The sequence below is a fragment of the Taeniopygia guttata genome, chromosome 2, assembly GCF_048771995.1.
Source record: "Taeniopygia guttata chromosome 2, bTaeGut7.mat, whole genome shotgun sequence".
Lineage (NCBI taxonomy): Eukaryota > Metazoa > Chordata > Aves > Passeriformes > Estrildidae > Taeniopygia > Taeniopygia guttata.
Window position 1 is genome coordinate 55,742,498 of NC_133026.1, and position 16,760 is coordinate 55,759,257.

At 36.3% G+C, this 16,760-nt stretch overlaps 1 protein-coding gene across 10 annotated transcripts in view; it reads right to left on the minus strand.

The window, feature by feature from the left end:
* CDH12 (cadherin 12) overlaps positions 1-16,760 on the minus strand; it is a 638,254-nt gene that overhangs the window by 527,385 nt on the left and 94,109 nt on the right. For 6 of the 10 annotated variants that reach the window (XM_041714221.2, XM_072924056.1, XM_002199048.7 and 3 more), the window contains exon 1: positions 3,647-4,131. The exons of 1 other annotated variant lie outside the window; for it this stretch is intronic. The gene's annotated coding sequence lies outside the window, so the exon portion shown is untranslated. Of the gene's footprint in view, positions 1-3,646; positions 4,136-16,760 lie in introns of those variants that run through there. 3 more of the 10 variants (XM_072924061.1, XM_072924060.1, XM_072924062.1) reach the window with 2 other exon arrangements.

Here is a 16,760-nt window from a genome sequence, read left to right on the forward strand (position 1 = left end):
AATATATTATTTTTCTTCATTGTTTCAGACTATTTTATTATAGCTAGAAAATAAGGAAAAGACATGTAATGAGCACATGCACTCTCATATAATCTTTAAAAGCATAAGGATTAGTAAAAGCAATACATTGCAGAGCAAAAAGTATGAGATCCTTCTGGGAAGGCACTGTTGTGGAGAAATATACATGCAGAAATTCCCTTAGGTGGGAAAATCAACTTTCTCAAGAAAGTTGATATTTACGATGTCATGCCTAATGAGAAAACTGTGCTCCAAATAATCTTTCTTGTTATCATTTAAGACTCGGTCATCACACAGGAAATTATGCGTGTTTTACCAGTTTTACAGCAGGACACATGGTAAGGAGAGCCCTGCTCCCCACCAATGAGATGTTTCCATGTGTTTCAGTGGCTGGCTCCTATGGCCAGCACCAGGCTGTGTGTCCACCCCTGAGCTTCTCTGTGCTTCACTACATGAAGACAGCACAATGTTCCACCATGACTGTATCTGCTCTGTTTTATTGTAAGACTTCACACTGCATGGCCACGTCAGAATAGTTTAGGAAAGTTAATATGGGATTAGCAGATTCTCTGAACATATTAAAGGCAATTGACCTCAGCTGTGGGTGACTAGAAGAATATTTGAAAAATTTGATAATGATGCTTTGCAGAGTTACATGTAAGTTACTTCCTTCTCTAATTCTGTGAGAACCGTTTAAATACTTATTTAAGCACAACTTTGCAACCTTTTATGAAATCTTTATAACCAAACTAAGATACAGTGGTAGGAGCATCCAGACAAAGACAAAAAGCATCATGACATTTTCCTATGACACAGGTATCAATTATTTCTAAAACATTCTCTTATACAAAAGTATTTAAAATAATTTGAAACTGAAAAAGCTGCTAGTCTAAAACTCACTTAAGGAAAAGTAATTTAGGAATTTGCTAACCTATAAAATTTCTTAGTCATCTCAATCACTACTATTAAACCAATGGGTTATTTAAGGTTGAAAGAAATCAAAATAAACATTTGCTTTCCATCTAAATACTGATTACAAGTCACGTTTTTCTTCAGAAGAACAAAACTCCAACTGATTGGTGCAAAATGACAAACTGCATATAGCGAGACAACTGTAGCCTTTATATTTGTTATTCTGTTAACTACTTTCTATTGCATGTCATTGCAGCAGAAATATTATTTCTTCTTATATATTTGGAAGAAAAAATTACAAAGTATCAAACACTTTGAGGGAATTCTATGTATTATGAACAGAAATTGTGGGAGATCCTTCCAGCATTGTATATAAACAAATACCATAGACTTGACATTCAGAACAGGTGGAAGGGAGGGCGACAGGGAGGGCACAAATTAATTGAAATAAAGCAAACTTGAGGATGAATGTCATCTATGGGATAGATGCAAGAGTGACAAAATAAACTTGCTTATGAAACAGTCTTTTCAGAACAAGGTATTTTGTTTATTACTTCCCCAGAGGAGAATCTGTTCCCCCTGTGGTCTCCCACAGGGGCCTCAGTCTCTGAAAAGAGCAAGATCAGGTAGGAATGTGCTCCCTGTTGATGGAGTAAACAAGTTACTCTTTATCCCCTTAAAAAGGAAAAAGCCCAAAGTTTCTCTCCTCAATTTGTTTAAAAGACACTTCAGGACTACACCTCAAACCTAAGGATAGTCAATTGGCGAAGCCTAAAAGCCCACCTAAGCGATTCACTAGAAAAAGAGGAGAACCTAAGCGATTCACTAGAAAAAGAGGAGAACAAAAGAAGTAATCGCTTGTGTGAAGTGTTTTAGCAGGAGCAAGAACCTCTTGCCCTGGTTCAGTTTTTCTCTGTAAAGAGCGTTTTTATTTTGCCTTTTATTAAAACTTTTTGTTTCCAACACTGTCACAAGAGCCATCCTGCTACTTTTATGCCACCTGAGGTAGCTGAGCTATCAAGGGTATAATGCTTATCTCTGAGAGCTTATAAGACCTGGCTTGAAGAGAAAAAGCATTAGGTAACTAGTTTGATTAGTTGTATTGGAAGACTTTGGTCTGCATGCTGGTATGTTCCAGAGCACTCAAATCAGTTTAGCAATTAACTGCTTATTACTTCTACAATGTAGCCATCAGCTTTCAGATCTGAGAAAATATTTTGTAAGAAGCCTTGAGACCTCTGGAAAACACGCTGTGACCAATGAAAGGTTTAACATGTTCAGAAGACTGAAATAAAGATGTCCTGACAAATTTGCTAATTTCATAAAAGCATGGTTTCATGGAAATATTTTAATATTGATTTACTTTGAATCTGAAATGCAATCACTGACACAGCAAAAGGTGCATTATAATAAGACCTACTTAGTATTCTTGAATTGTTCGGGTTTTGTTATTTATATTTGAATTTGAAAATAGAGAAAGAAATACCAGGAACTCAACCACTCATTGATGCTATCCAGCATCCTATTTAGCTCTGTATAGATATTTGCAGATACAGGAAAAAACCCAGTTAACCATCACTCAATAAACACAGACATTTACACAAAGTCCATCATCATCACCACACCATAGCATGCTATGAAATTACTATTTTAAAGGGAAGAAAGATGTTTCCTCCTTACCCTAGATTAAATATTAAGAATTGAAATACCAGAGCCACATAGCCATTAACATCAAAAATTACATTAAATACTCAAGGTAAGTACGTTCACACATTGCTGTCATAGGCACACTTGCAGCATGATTTGTAATTCAGAGCAAAACCCACTATTAAAACGTTTGTACAAAGATTATGCACATCATACTGTTCATCACATGACAAATTCGTAGAAGATCAGTTTGAAACATTGTAAGGACAAATCATGGCTCACATTTGAAAACCTTGTGTCAGGGCTAAATTTGATTTCTCCCCATTAAATTTTTTCTGCAGTGCCTTTTTTTGTTTATTTGATTTAACGGGGGAGGTTGCTGAGGTGTTTTCAAAGTTGTTACAAGTCGAATTCACATTCCTTACCTTCTTTTCTTTAATTGAACCTTATTACTTCAAACGTCAGTGCGGCAGAAATTCCCCCCCTTCCTGTATTCACACATACACAGAGTACTGAGCACTCAAATTTTTTTTAAAAAAGGAGCTTAAAACCCGGCAAATACATTTCCAGTCCCACGAGTTTCACACCCTCTCTTAGCTATTTTCCCTTTTAACTGAGAGCCCAGTTTGGAACTCTGCATTTTCCCTTCTGTCAGCCCCGATCTCGGCAGCCAGCAGAGCCGAGGTGGCTGCGCCCACACCTCCGTGGCACCCAGGTACCCGCGTCTCCCGGAGCCACTGCCCGGCTGCAGGGGGGCTGGACACCTGCAGAGCGGGCAGGGGAAGGCACAGCTCCTTCCTCCCCCTGCACCGTCCCTCTCCCTTTAGGCACTGCGGACTCGCACACTTTGTTCGGAACTTATTGAAGTTTTGCGGTTCCACACCGGGATGAGCGGGGGATGGAGGCGGCTAAACCCGCACGGTCGGGCTCCTCGCGGGGCCCCGCCGCTGCTCCTGCGGCCGAGGCAGCGCCCGGCCCTCGGTGCCCGGCTCCGGGGGCCCCACACCACGGCCCCGGCCACCGCGGGGCCATCCCGGGCTGTCTCCCTTCCCAGGAAAAGCCGCCTTACCTGCTGTATGGAGCTGCAGCAGCACCAGGCAGCCCGGCAGCAGCGCCCACAGCGGCAGCGCCTCGCTCGCTCAATCGCTGTAGCAGCAAACTGCCCTTTCTGGCGCTCCCCCTCATTCACAAACCATGTCGCGGGCAGCAAAGGCAGGTAGAAACCACTTTCTTACTGGAAGAGGTCGGTTCCCTTCTCAGAACGCGTTTGAATCGCTCTCTGAGGCTCCCTACACATTTACCCTTCAGATCAATACTGCACTTCAGCAGCAGCCTGAGCTCAGCTGCGGCTGATAGAGAGCAGCCAATTGGTATTGAGGATTCCCTTTCGGGAAGCCCCTCCCACAAAAATACACCGTCTGCATCTGAAATTTTGTGAGTTGTGAAAAGTAGTTTTAACCCCTTGCTTGAAAACCACCCTGTGCTTTTGGAGCTCCGGATAATCTAATTTTTTATTTTTGCATTAAAAAAAAAACAACCTCTGACTATCCAAACTATTCCCACCTGGACGCTTTTAAGCTGGGTAGCATTCAGTGAGAAAACTAAAATACTAGACCTGGCAATCAGCTGACTGGTGGGAGGATGATGTTTTTTGCAATCTAGTAGATATAGCCCATGACCAAAAAAAAAAAAAAAAAATCCCAAAAAAACCCCACCACCACCAAAAGCCTCGACCCCCCCCAAAAAAAACCCAAAAAAACCACACCGCAACACCCCCACATAAAAAAAAACCAAGAAAAAAAAAAAAACACAAAAAGCTGCCTCCCCACTGAAAATGAAAAATGCCTCAAATCTATCATCAAGACATCATCATTATTTTTTTTTTCCAACAAACTTCCCATATTTCTGACGAAAAATATGCCTCAACTTCAAGTAAGCAAGAACAAATAATTTACATAGTGGCATATACAGACACAGTAATATACCTAGAGAAGAGAAACTTTAATTTTGCCCAGGCCTGAATTTTATTTCGTGGATATGACTTCACCATTTCATCAAGGACATTGAATGCTTTACATTTGAAGACTTAACTTGTAGAGCCATACAACTTTATTTCTAGACTCTCACAGTAAATACACCACCATCTTTTTTGTTTCTTGGTGTTTATATGAAGGCAAGACCTATTTTAAAACAGGTTAAACCTGAGAGCCTGCTTTTCTGACTTAAAGTAAAAGGTATGCCACATGAATTACTGCAAAAATAGAACATTTTAAAAATACTTAAATTTTCAACAAAACAGACCTGGCTAAAATACACAGAGGTGTCATGTGGATAATACAATCTTAATAGCATTTAAGTATTCTGAAGTTTGTACTTGCAAATTAGATAACCTGCCTACTAAAAACACACTTAGGTTTCCATCAATATAGCTGAAAAAAGTGGAGTGCTACATTTAACATAATATTCATTTGACAGAGGTAGGCAAATAAATTACAGATACATGCATGGATTTTAATGTGGCAGGCAGCAACTTCATTAATTTTAGTCAAATATGGAAACAGGCCTAACTACTCGGGGAAACACAGAGCAGCTATCACCTATGAGGTAAGGCCTTCCTCTCAGTCGAAATACTGAACACTTTCTGCATTACAAAGACATAGTTCAGGACATTTGGCTTCTGGCTCGTGGGCCATTTGCAATCTGTTAGGATCACTTGTATGACCTCTAGGCTCAGTTTCAGCTGCCCTCTTCTCCAAGAATAACTTGTGCAAGAGAGTAGGGTGTGCTGAGCTGTTCTGGTAGTGGCTGCAGGACAGCTTCGAGCTCCCTGACTTTCAGGGAATCGCTTCTCCAATGTAATTCCAGTTCTGAGCATGGTACCTGCAAAGGAAAAATACACCTGACCCATAGTTTATCATTGGAGGAGCCTTAAAAAGTCCTTATCAGTCTGCTCAGTGTGCTTCTCAGATCAAGTCTAAGAACATTCTGCAGAAAGTGGAAGGTAGGCAGAATATATGCTGAGGAAATAAAAAGTATACGGTATATCTGAGGCACACCGCCATAAAGTTCAGAAGCATAAGAGAAATTGCCAAATTGATCATATTTTACATCCCTATACGTACACACATATATGCACACCTGGCTGAATTGTGGAGAAGACCGTATACTGCCGTCCAGTTGCAGGAGATTAGTGAGCTTTCCAGCAAAACAAAGTCATAAAACCACAGACATTAGGTTAACCTATGACAAATTAAGATTCTATATCTTTGCCCATGCCGCACACTATTTTACAATTAAAATCAAACTACATATAGCTGTGATACTTGCTAAAACCAAATTCCTAGAGATATGGAAAATATGTGCTAATGTCTTTACAAACAGTGCAATGGCTGAAGGGAAAGATGTGTCTTTGAAATGGGAGTTAATGTCTGTTAACTGCAAGCAGCAGGTTTGTTACAGAGCCCAGACACCTTGGCTCCTGAAAAAGTGGGTCTGAACTTTGGGGTAAAAAAGTAGGTTCAAGTAGGGATATGTGGTAGGTGGTTTGGGAAGGCTGTACCTTCCTAGTACCTTAGCCGATGGGGAAAGGGAGAGGGCAACATGCAGCCGGAGGTTCGGGATATAAAGATGCTGTGCCCTCCGAAATTGAGAGAAAGAAAATCCCACGGGCGTGTGCCCCAGTGGACTCTTTCCCCTTTTTAAAATAAAGTAGCAGGACTCCTCTGTCTCCTTTTTGGACACTGGCTTTCATTGCGCGGTTTTCTATACGCTAGATAACATGAAAAAAAGGGCATTTCTCTTCCCAGAGTTAATAGAGTGGAGCTGTCATGTAGAAAAAGGAGCATGACTAAATTAAAACCTTCTTCTCCCAGTGAGCACCAAGCCCATCAACATGAAAGATTCTAATATTGATAGTAGGGAAATAGTCTCAGTCTCCTCCACAGCTGGTCAGCTCTCCCAGTCCTGCAGCAGTCTTGTCCTGTAGCACTCTCTCATCCCTTATAGGTATGATATGTGCTCAGGATTAATACATGAGCTATTTCTCAAAGTTCAGCTTCCTCAAAACAGTCAGTTACTGTATTGTATGTGCAAATGCTGGTAGTTAACCAGAAAAAAACTCATATCTCAAGAGCTGTTTGTATAGATTATCAAAGCCACAAGGTTCTCCTCTTACATGGAGTCCTATCTTTGTTGTGTGAAAAGCTGTGGCTGTCATGACACTGAAGTAATTTCTAGGGATTTGAAAAATGAAATAATTTATTTTTTGTCCATCATGTGAACAAGCCATGAAAGTGTCCTCCAAGCATAGCAGTTTAGATGTGTAGTGACTGGAAAATAGTTGATGTTCCATATTTTTAAATCTAGGAGATCATCAGCAAGTATAATTTTCATCTTTGTCAATTCTATTAACTGATGACAAGGAAATGTTGTTATAACACTTCCTTAAATTATAATATAGAGGTGTCTGTAAAAAGTTCATTCAGTCTAGTTATTCCCTTCTAATGGAGTATACCAATAATAAAGCTCATACTAGCTGCAAAACTATTGAAACACTTGAAAGCCTACTTTAAACTATCTTTATTTCAGCTTTACAGTTTGATTTAAAGTTTGACAATTGAAAGTTCAAAATAAACCCCAGAAAACAGACCAATATGATTTACAAAGGAGTATGCGAGTCCTTGCAAAGCCACAAAGTTAAATTGCTAATTTTAGCCTCCAATTTTGCTATCTGTCATAAAGAAATATGTGTGTGGTTTAAAATTCCATTTGTTCATTTGTTTTTTAAAATTTTTTTTTTTAGAAAACACTGAAGCATGAATAGCTCATTTCTTAGTGTCACTCTAAAGGAGAGATAGAGCTACTTATTTATGAGAGAATACTCATTAAAGTTGAGAATGTATGTAGCATGGAAGACAATGCATCCAGAGGAACTGGAATTCCTCCTTTTTTGAAAAAAAAATCCTTGCATGACAGGAGAAGCAAACATGTTTGCATTTTGCCCCTGCATCCCTACAAATTCTTTTAATACTGGTCCAGATAACTCAAGTTTCTTCTTGCTACTCCTAGGATTTTTCAAAGGTTTCTTTTAAGAAAATGCAGACTGGATAAATACCCTTTACAGAGTCTAAAAGACTTCCCATGCCATCCAAAACAAAGTCTGAGATTTATAGCCTTTAAGCATAATGGAAACACATTTATAAGGATAACTGAATTTATTTAAGCGGCTACTGATTTGCCTGACTTGTGCATGGTAGAATTCAAGGTTTAGCAATTTCTGAGGAGAATTCATTCATATACACATGTAAAACTAGGATTAAAAGTCCACATGCTGCACAACATAGGTAAAAGGGATCTGAGATTTCACTTGTGAACTTTTTAAATTGATAAATATTTATATATATGTAAGATCAGCCAAGCAGTCTTTGCCTGAGAGTTTCTTTTTGTTGGGCAACCTTATTCAAAGAGAAAAATTCAAAGAGAAAGCTTAATTTAATAGGTATACTTACTAGGAATCTATGGGATCTTCCATAATTCCTGAAACTTCTGCAGCTAGATCTCCCTGAACTTAAACCAGTATATTACATTAATAAAGTGGTAACCTCCCTCTTCAGTGATTTCCCACCTTGTTATCCATGTAGCCATAGGGCTTCTGTTTTCTCTGTAGTTATAAATATGGATTGGTATAGTGACACCTAGAGAAATTAATCCAAGATCCATCATTATCCTAAGAGAGCTGTATTTGAAATCCCTCCCTAAGGTCACAAGCAGAGTCATAAGTGACAGGTGTCATTTTCAGATGATGTCTAATCTGTCCTAGAAATCTCAGAGGACAGAGAATTCACAGTCTCTCAACTAGCCTCTTCCACATTTTAGCTACATTTACAAGTGAAGATTTTCCAGGTGCTTAACATGAAACTGCCTAGTTGAAATTTAAGTCCTCTGGGTTTTGCTCTACATATAGTCTGGTTTAGCATAATTCTCTTCCTTTTTGCTATGATATTTCATATCATGCAGATATGAAATACAGATATATCATCTCTAACAATCCCCGTTCCTTCCATCTCTCTTCACAGGACTTTTTGCTTCCTAGATCCTGAGCATTCTTTTTACTCTGTTCTCTTCTCTATTCAACAGATTTCCTGTTTCCTAAAATTAAATGTCTGATACTGGATACAATAGGGCTGCTGTGCTCTGTGTGGTAAGACATATCCTGAGGATTATTAGAAAAGTAATGCCTTCAAATTTGAGTACTGTCTTTATTCAGGGTCAATGCCATTCTTCTCTTTGTCATACTGTTATCCTAACAATCAGTCCTTCTCTAAAGAACTTGCACTTTAAACAAAACATGAGAAAGAGCTCTCAGATGCAACCGGTGCAGCAGCACACTATGAAGAGAACAGTGCAGGTATGACTGACTGTTTAATTGTCATTGTCAACACAGGAAATGAGAGACAATAGGGTGCAATAGTGTTTGCATGAGGCATTTTGAACTTCTCATATTTCTTATTACATCCTTCCACAAAGCTTTCAGTTGGCCAATGTCTATGCCACTATCTTTGTCTCATCCAACTGCCTACTCCCCATAATGTCTACATGTCTGCAGATTGTAGTGCTTTTTATCCATCTACCCATTGGAAGATGCACCTTTAGACACAAAACATAACCTGTATCACATTTAATTTGTAAATATTTTAATATAAAATGTTTAGTCAGCTGTGTGTTTTTTCAACTCTACAATTGATGCTACTTCTTAGAATGTGTGCTGCGGATTTGTTGATTTTCTTTTACTTTTGTATTTTAGACATAATGACTGCTAAAAAAGGGAGAGCAGATTTCACCAGCTGAGTAGCTTTCCTTGCTGGTGAGTCTAGCACTGTCACACTTTGCCTGTCCTACTGCTGAAAACATGAAACAAAGCATCAGGACAATTTTCTTGCATCCTTCTTTTGTGGCTTATCCCCATTTAAGGCCTGCCTACTAATTCAGTTAGCTTTGCTCTCCACCACCATTGTCAACAGATACAAATGATTACTCATCTCACATTCCACTAAAACAGTATGTTTTGATGCATTCACAAAAGCAGTAAGTCAAATAGGACCATATAGCTAACTCAGACAGTTATGAAATATGTCAAATTGAGGCAAACTAAACCTGGCTGTGTGTGAACTTAATTAGCATCATGAGCACCAAATGGATTATCAACATGAGAAGGATAGCAAAGGCTATAGCAGTTATTAAGAAATATATAGTTATGTCAGTAGCACAGATGAGAACTATGTGTGGTTATCACAGAATGGAAATCAGCTCTAATGTACACAGACAGTAGTTCATAAAATAGTTTTGTGTTTTTTTTTAATTTCGGTATAAACTTTACTTTTAAATAATGTATTCTGTTGACCCACATTTCCTAATTTGTAAGTTTTATACATTATATATTTTGATAGTACTGTTGAAACTGTTGTGTTCTAGCAAGTTATCACAATTTTCTTCTGGGGATAAGTACATCTCCATAAATTGTTATCACTAACCTTAGATTTTTGCAAGCTTTTTCACAGGAGTGCAATTATAAATACATACATATTAACATAATCCATTTTTAGTAATTTCTTATTTTACTGCATCTCTAACAAGACAGTGAATTTATTTCACTGAGAGGTAAATTTATTTTCTGCTACTCAGAAACTCTCAAATCTCAATACAATACCTTCTCTGAGCTATAGACATTATCTTTAAAACAGTGTTTTATTTTGTTGCAGTTATTTTAATTTCTAAGGCAACTATTAAAAGCCTGTTGTCATTTTATATACTTATCTAGATGATACATCCAGGCAAAGATTCTCTCAAGAAACACAATAAACTTACCTACATTTCCAAGTAAGTAGCTATTCTTTATACTTCTTAAAATTACATTTCTGCCTTGCTAAAATTGCATGTTCTATGTACTATGTACTCATCTCCATCAAGTGTTTACCTCATGTATGTTACACGTGAATAACAATTTTATACATGTAGATCTAAAATTAGTTTACATAGCAGTAGTAGCACGATTTTCACAAGGAAATAATGAAGAAAAAATAAATTGAGGGAATACTTTCTACAAACAAAGGCTAGATGAGCATTAAATCACTGAACTGGAACAGTATGGCAGACGTTAAAAAATTCATATCACGTACTTGTTTGCAAATCCTCCAAAAAAGAGCAGCATGAATTTTATATGTACCTATCTAAAGTGCTTTAATATCTACTGATGAAACTGGATGCAATTATTATTCTGACCTCAAAAATCAACACACTGTTTTTACAATTTTCTTGCAACTTTTAACAAGTTCTTTCATTTATGTTTTTTGCTACACTCATGTGTGAAATGTGAATACAGACACTTTAATTAAGATAGAAACTATTCTGTGAGAAGACTGGATATTTTTCATAGTGAAGCACTAGGTACCGGGGCACTGAAAAGTGCCACATAATTACCAAACAGTCAGAAGTTTTTTCCTGGAATTCAGGTTAGAAAAAGCCCATTGAGCCTGAGCATACGTACACAGGGATGAAGTGTTGCCTTAGAGCTTACAGAGAGTAAAAATACTTAGAATGTACTTTGGCTTTCTCTTTGACGAGCAGCAATTCAACAAGTTCCTGCTTCCTCTAGGCTATTCACATCCAGTTTGTGCTCTAACATCAGTCAGTCTGAACCAGAGAGTGCCCTTCCTTTTGTTTCTGCTGTGTAGCTCTACATCACCCTGAAATTCATTGCCCTCTTATCCTAAGGCTTTTGGAGGTGGCAAGATTTATCAGCCACTGGATAAGTGAATATAGTATATAGCACAGTAGTATTTCATTCAGTATTCTCCACAAAGATGCCTGAGAAACATCAAGGGATCTCCAACCCCTATTTTTACAGAACAGATGTTTGCAGTCCACAAAACATTAGTTGGGAGTTATTTGTTTGATTCTGCACCTTGGTTACTATTGAGGTACATAGGCCAGAGCATCCATCCATCTTGCTGAAAACAGGCCACTACTAAATGAAAAAAAGTAGTAGGTTGGAAATAAATGCACAAATGATTATTGACAGTCCCTGCCAAAAATAAATAATGAACATTTATCAGGCTTAGAACAGAACCAAATTAATATTACCGAAAACATGAATGGAAACAATTGTCTTTTTTTTCAATTTTAATTGCATCTTATAGCATGTGGAAATTGCTATCTCTAAACGTACATATTTACATTTTTAAATGGTTTGCAGAATTTGTTTCAACAAACTTTCAGTACTGTTCACACAAATTTTGTATATTTACACAGACTGCTCACTCCAGCTTCCAAGTGCATTAGTAAAAAGGGATGGAACAAGATGGAACAAAAATTCAGCCAGTGGCTTATACAGATGTGGTCTATGCATGTTGCAACATAAAAATACTGCTGTCTATACAAGATTATTGCAAGGTCCATTAATAGCTACATATAAGAAACTAGTGCATATTCTCTTAATTTTACATGTAACTTAGAAATTAAAGAAACACCTGGGATTTTTTTTAGTTACTGAAATGCTGCATTCTGTCCTCCCCCTGGCTCTTTTTCCACACTGTAGAAACAAAAGAAGAAGGCTGATTGATATCTATCTCAAAGACTAGAAAAATGTTCATTTTCACATTCCATTTTCAATTAAAAGTATTTTTGAACAATTTGCTTTTCTAAGAGAATACTGAAATAGTGGTCTAAGATCTAGGCTTAAAATCTTAAAATACTTGTAATTTTTTTCCAACACTGCAGTTTCAAGAGAACTTTGAGCAGGCAACACATAGTACCACTGCACCAAAATAAGTTGTCTCTGTTTGGTACAGAGTGGATCCTAAGTACTTCTTCCTTTTATGTAACAAGCACAATAAGGACCAAAGTAACGTGTAATTTTGAAGCAGATGAGGATGAGTCAGGAAAATCAAAACAGAGTTGTGAATCAAACAGTGTTTTTGTTTTTTTTTTCATTGACACCCCCCACACACACACACAGACACACACACTAGTTTGTTAGGTTTTTTTCCCTGAGGTCCAATTCTATGTATAGATACACTTCCAAGGAGAGGTGAAATTTCTGTATTATGTAAGAACATTAAAGAGAATTTTAATCTATTAAGAAATCCAGGCTTGTTGTTCTGCTTCAGAACATTGAACACATACAATAAGATTATTGTAGACTTCTTTTATCATGACAGAAATGAAAAGAATTTACAGACAAGATTGTAAAGGTTGTGAAGACATTATTTTATAATCCCATGATACCTGTAGTAATTAAAATACACTGCCTAAAGTCTGATGCCTACTCCCAGAAGTGAGTAAGAAGGGATGCTATAAAGATGAAGGAAATAGTATGTGTAATTCATTTTGTAATCCTCCTCACATATGAACATTGCTCCATGATTGAGAGAAAGGTAAGACTCAATACACTCAGATTTGGCTCAATGGTATCTTGGTCAGTGTCAATCCATCTTTTTGCAAGGATCTGCTACCTTATGTATTTATTTCTGGGAAGGTTGTTACTTTACAGAGAAACTCACAGAATATCTAATTTTTGAATATGTGGAAAATTAGTTTTCCTTCTTTCCCCAACTGAACAGGCAGACTGCCTCAATATCATCTGTTTCCTTCTACTCTCCTTTGGTTTATTCTGGTTTTCTTCAAGACATAGCCTTCAAGCCATGAGAACAAGTGAGCAGATGACAGAGGCAGACACTGATAAAAAGTATGCATTTCCTAGTGCCAGGTAATGATAATATTGCATAAGTAATACCTGAAAAACTGAATAATTAAGTAAATAATTAAGAAACTGTGTATAGACTGTGGAAATTTGCTTGGGTAGAAAAGGCAATAATTTTATTTTTAATTTCTCATATGTGTTAGCACTTTACTTATTGAAATATGTACCAGAGAGACTCTTTTCAAGACAAAAAAAAAATGGCTAAACAAACCAAAAAACAGAAACAAAGCAACCAACAAAAAACACTGGGGAAAATAAAATAAAATAAAATAAAATAAAATAAAATAAAATAAAATAAAATAAAATAAAATAAAATAAAATAAAATAAAATAAAATAAAATAAAATAAAATAAAATAAAATAAAATAAAATAAAATAAAATAAAATAAAATAAATAAAATAAAATAAAATAAAATAATAAATGGAAAGGAGTATCATGAAAAATACAGGAATTTTGATCAGTTATGTTTCATTTAGAAAGTTTTGATTTTGCTTGTTCTGCAACTGGAAAACATTAAGAATGACTTGCGGAAGTCAAGTTTATAGAGCTGAAAAAATAGATTGAGAAATTATTCTGATTAAAGTAAATGTACAAGACAAAGTTCTAATGTCATTATATCCTTAGTTTTTCAATGAAGTTTGAAGCTGAGATAAATCTTGAAAAACTTGTTCCCAGTAATTCTTAGTTACATCCTTCTAGTAAAAAATATGTTTAATCAGTGAAATCGTACTGATTTGCGAGATCACAATGCATTTTGCTGAATTAGGAGAGCAACACAGTAAAGTAAAAAAGTCTATTAAGATTTCTATGACCATCTCTGTAAAAGCAAATAAATTTTTATCTAGAAATATGCTGATGATAAAGGAGGATGTCCTTCTTACTAGCAGCAGCTAAAGAAGCAAGACTTATGTCTCTCCGTAGAAGGAGGTTAGATTCTGTGAAAATTCTAGTCCAAGATGCATGTAAAAACTCACTAGGGACTATATATCCATCAGCTATCCTTTATTTCAAAGAAAGAGGAAATGCAAGCTGTTGAGCAGATTTTGGTTTGGTTTTATTACTCTCAGTGGAAATATGTCTTTAAATTTTGCAAGTGGAAGTATAAAGAAGCTATCATGGATACAAATAAGACACCCACACTACTGCAATGTGTAGTAAGTCAATATAAATGGATATACAAACAGAAGATTTAAACATAAATCTAACAAAGGAGAATTTCAGAAACTTTTTATTTAGGCAAGCATCAGTGCTTTTTCAACCTATCAAAACTATCCATTGCCAGAAAAATACTCAGCTTCTAACCCAGCTTCTAAATCTCTTCCCTCTGTATCCACTGCCACTTTCTTAGGAAGGTGAAAAGACACCAGTTTCTCAGAATGAAAAAATAAAAGGGAGTATTCCGAGACTAGACTTTTCTATCCTATAAATGACAGGAATACTTTAGAAATGTCATGCTCATGATGGCTAGAGATGTGATACTGATAAAATTTGACTGAATATAAAGAAAACCTATGGAGAGCAAGCAATGGTAGATTTAGCAGGCCTGATCATCAATGAATAAAACGGTAGTAACTTAAACTCAATAAAGTGTACGTCTGTAGGTATTCCACTGAAGTAACTGCAGAGGAGTGCTCTTCCATGGGACTTTTAACCTCCAGAGGAATTTGTTTCAGAGTTGAGTCCTCACTAAAAAAATGCATTTGATTTTTTTCCATTGTGAAAATAATGGTATTTCTGGTATTAAATCTGTCTCCAGAGTTAATTTCCGCTGACCAACTTGAATTAGTAGGAATGCTATAACAAAACTCTATGGGAATTCAGAGCTTTACTTCTTCATGCTCTGCTGTGATTTTTATGGGTCACAAAATAATAATTTTATATGCCAGCCAAAATAAAAATCTAACATCAAAGTTACATTTATCTTACAATTCCTACATTACTACCATATGATCTTAAAAAGATCTTTAATGACATGTAAGGCACAAAGCTTTGTAGTTCCTTTAGCGCATTGATCCCATATAAATTTCTGTCAAAAACCCCAGCTCATATATTGCCAACAGAGAGCTACTGCTGGCAAGATTTTGATGTTTTACCTACTCAGTAGTATATATACAATCACACTTCAACTAAGGTGGGTATTTTTCCTCTTTTTTTCTCTCCCTAGCAGGTTACTGAGCGAATAGTACACATAGCATATGTCAAAATGAAAAGATAATTTTTTCAAATTCTCTGCAAAGTTATTTGCTCTCCCTCCACATGAACTCAAACATTTGAATTTTAATTTTTTTTCTTGTTACCGCAGTAGTATGGTAATGAGATTCCATCCTAAAATTGTAAAAGGCACTTTCAATATTTCAGTGGTTCTTCAGAAACCTTTCACAATATATTGCTTTTGACTGTTCTTGAAGAACATTTCTATTAAGAATCTGAAAAGTGTATTTAAGACAGATTTTTGTTTGTTGTTTTTCTTTGTGATTACACATGCAATTAAAATAATAAACTTCCTGAAGGAAGTTTTCAAGCAGTCTGGGAGCCTGGTTGTGAAGTTCCTGATCTATGTACTCAGTGACACAGCTTGCTTGTAACTCATTCTGGTTCTAAACACAGACTACAGTTTGAGAGTTCTTTGGTAGGTGGCAAAGAACCACCTACCAACACATTTTCAGAAATGAGATCAGAAATTATAACTTTATGAAACAAAATTAATCGTTTTTAAAAAAATATAAATATTTGGCAAGCAATGTCTATTTAAAATGTATTTTTAGTCTCAAACTTGATTAAAAGTAGCATGAAGCAACATTTGCAGTCACTACAGGAGTTTAAAGTCTCTGAACATAGGAAAGTAGCTTTCTGATGAAGGTATATTTCGAGCACTGATTAATTCTATCTCCTTGCTTTAGCCAAAGCCCATTCCTGACTACACAAGACATAAAAGAGTTATAAGCTCTGTAAAAACATGAAAAATATGTAAACTGTGGGATTCTGTGAGAAAGAACACTAAGAACATGGAATAATTACAAGGGATATTATGGATGTAGAAAAGTAGTATGAAATTTTAGTAATGAAGAAAATTAAATCACAAAGAAATTGGATGAATATTTGATAATTGCACCCATTAATTCCTCATGTGTCTGAGGAAGCTAGATCTCTGAAGCTAGAAATCCACACATCAAACATGTCTAGATGTGTATTTAAAATTAAGCACAGTAACGTAGTAGGTTTTATTTTGAAGACAAAGCAAAAATTTGTCCTTGCAGCTTTCTCACAGCTGCTCTTTTTTGATTCTTCCACTAAAACAGTTTAGCATAATGAAATTAAAAGGAATTCAAGTAATTGTCTAAATTTTGGAGCCAATGTCACAACTTGTAGCCTTCAAGGGCTGGCAGACGCAGTAGCACAGTTTCTCTTTCATTTGTGGCATGTTGCC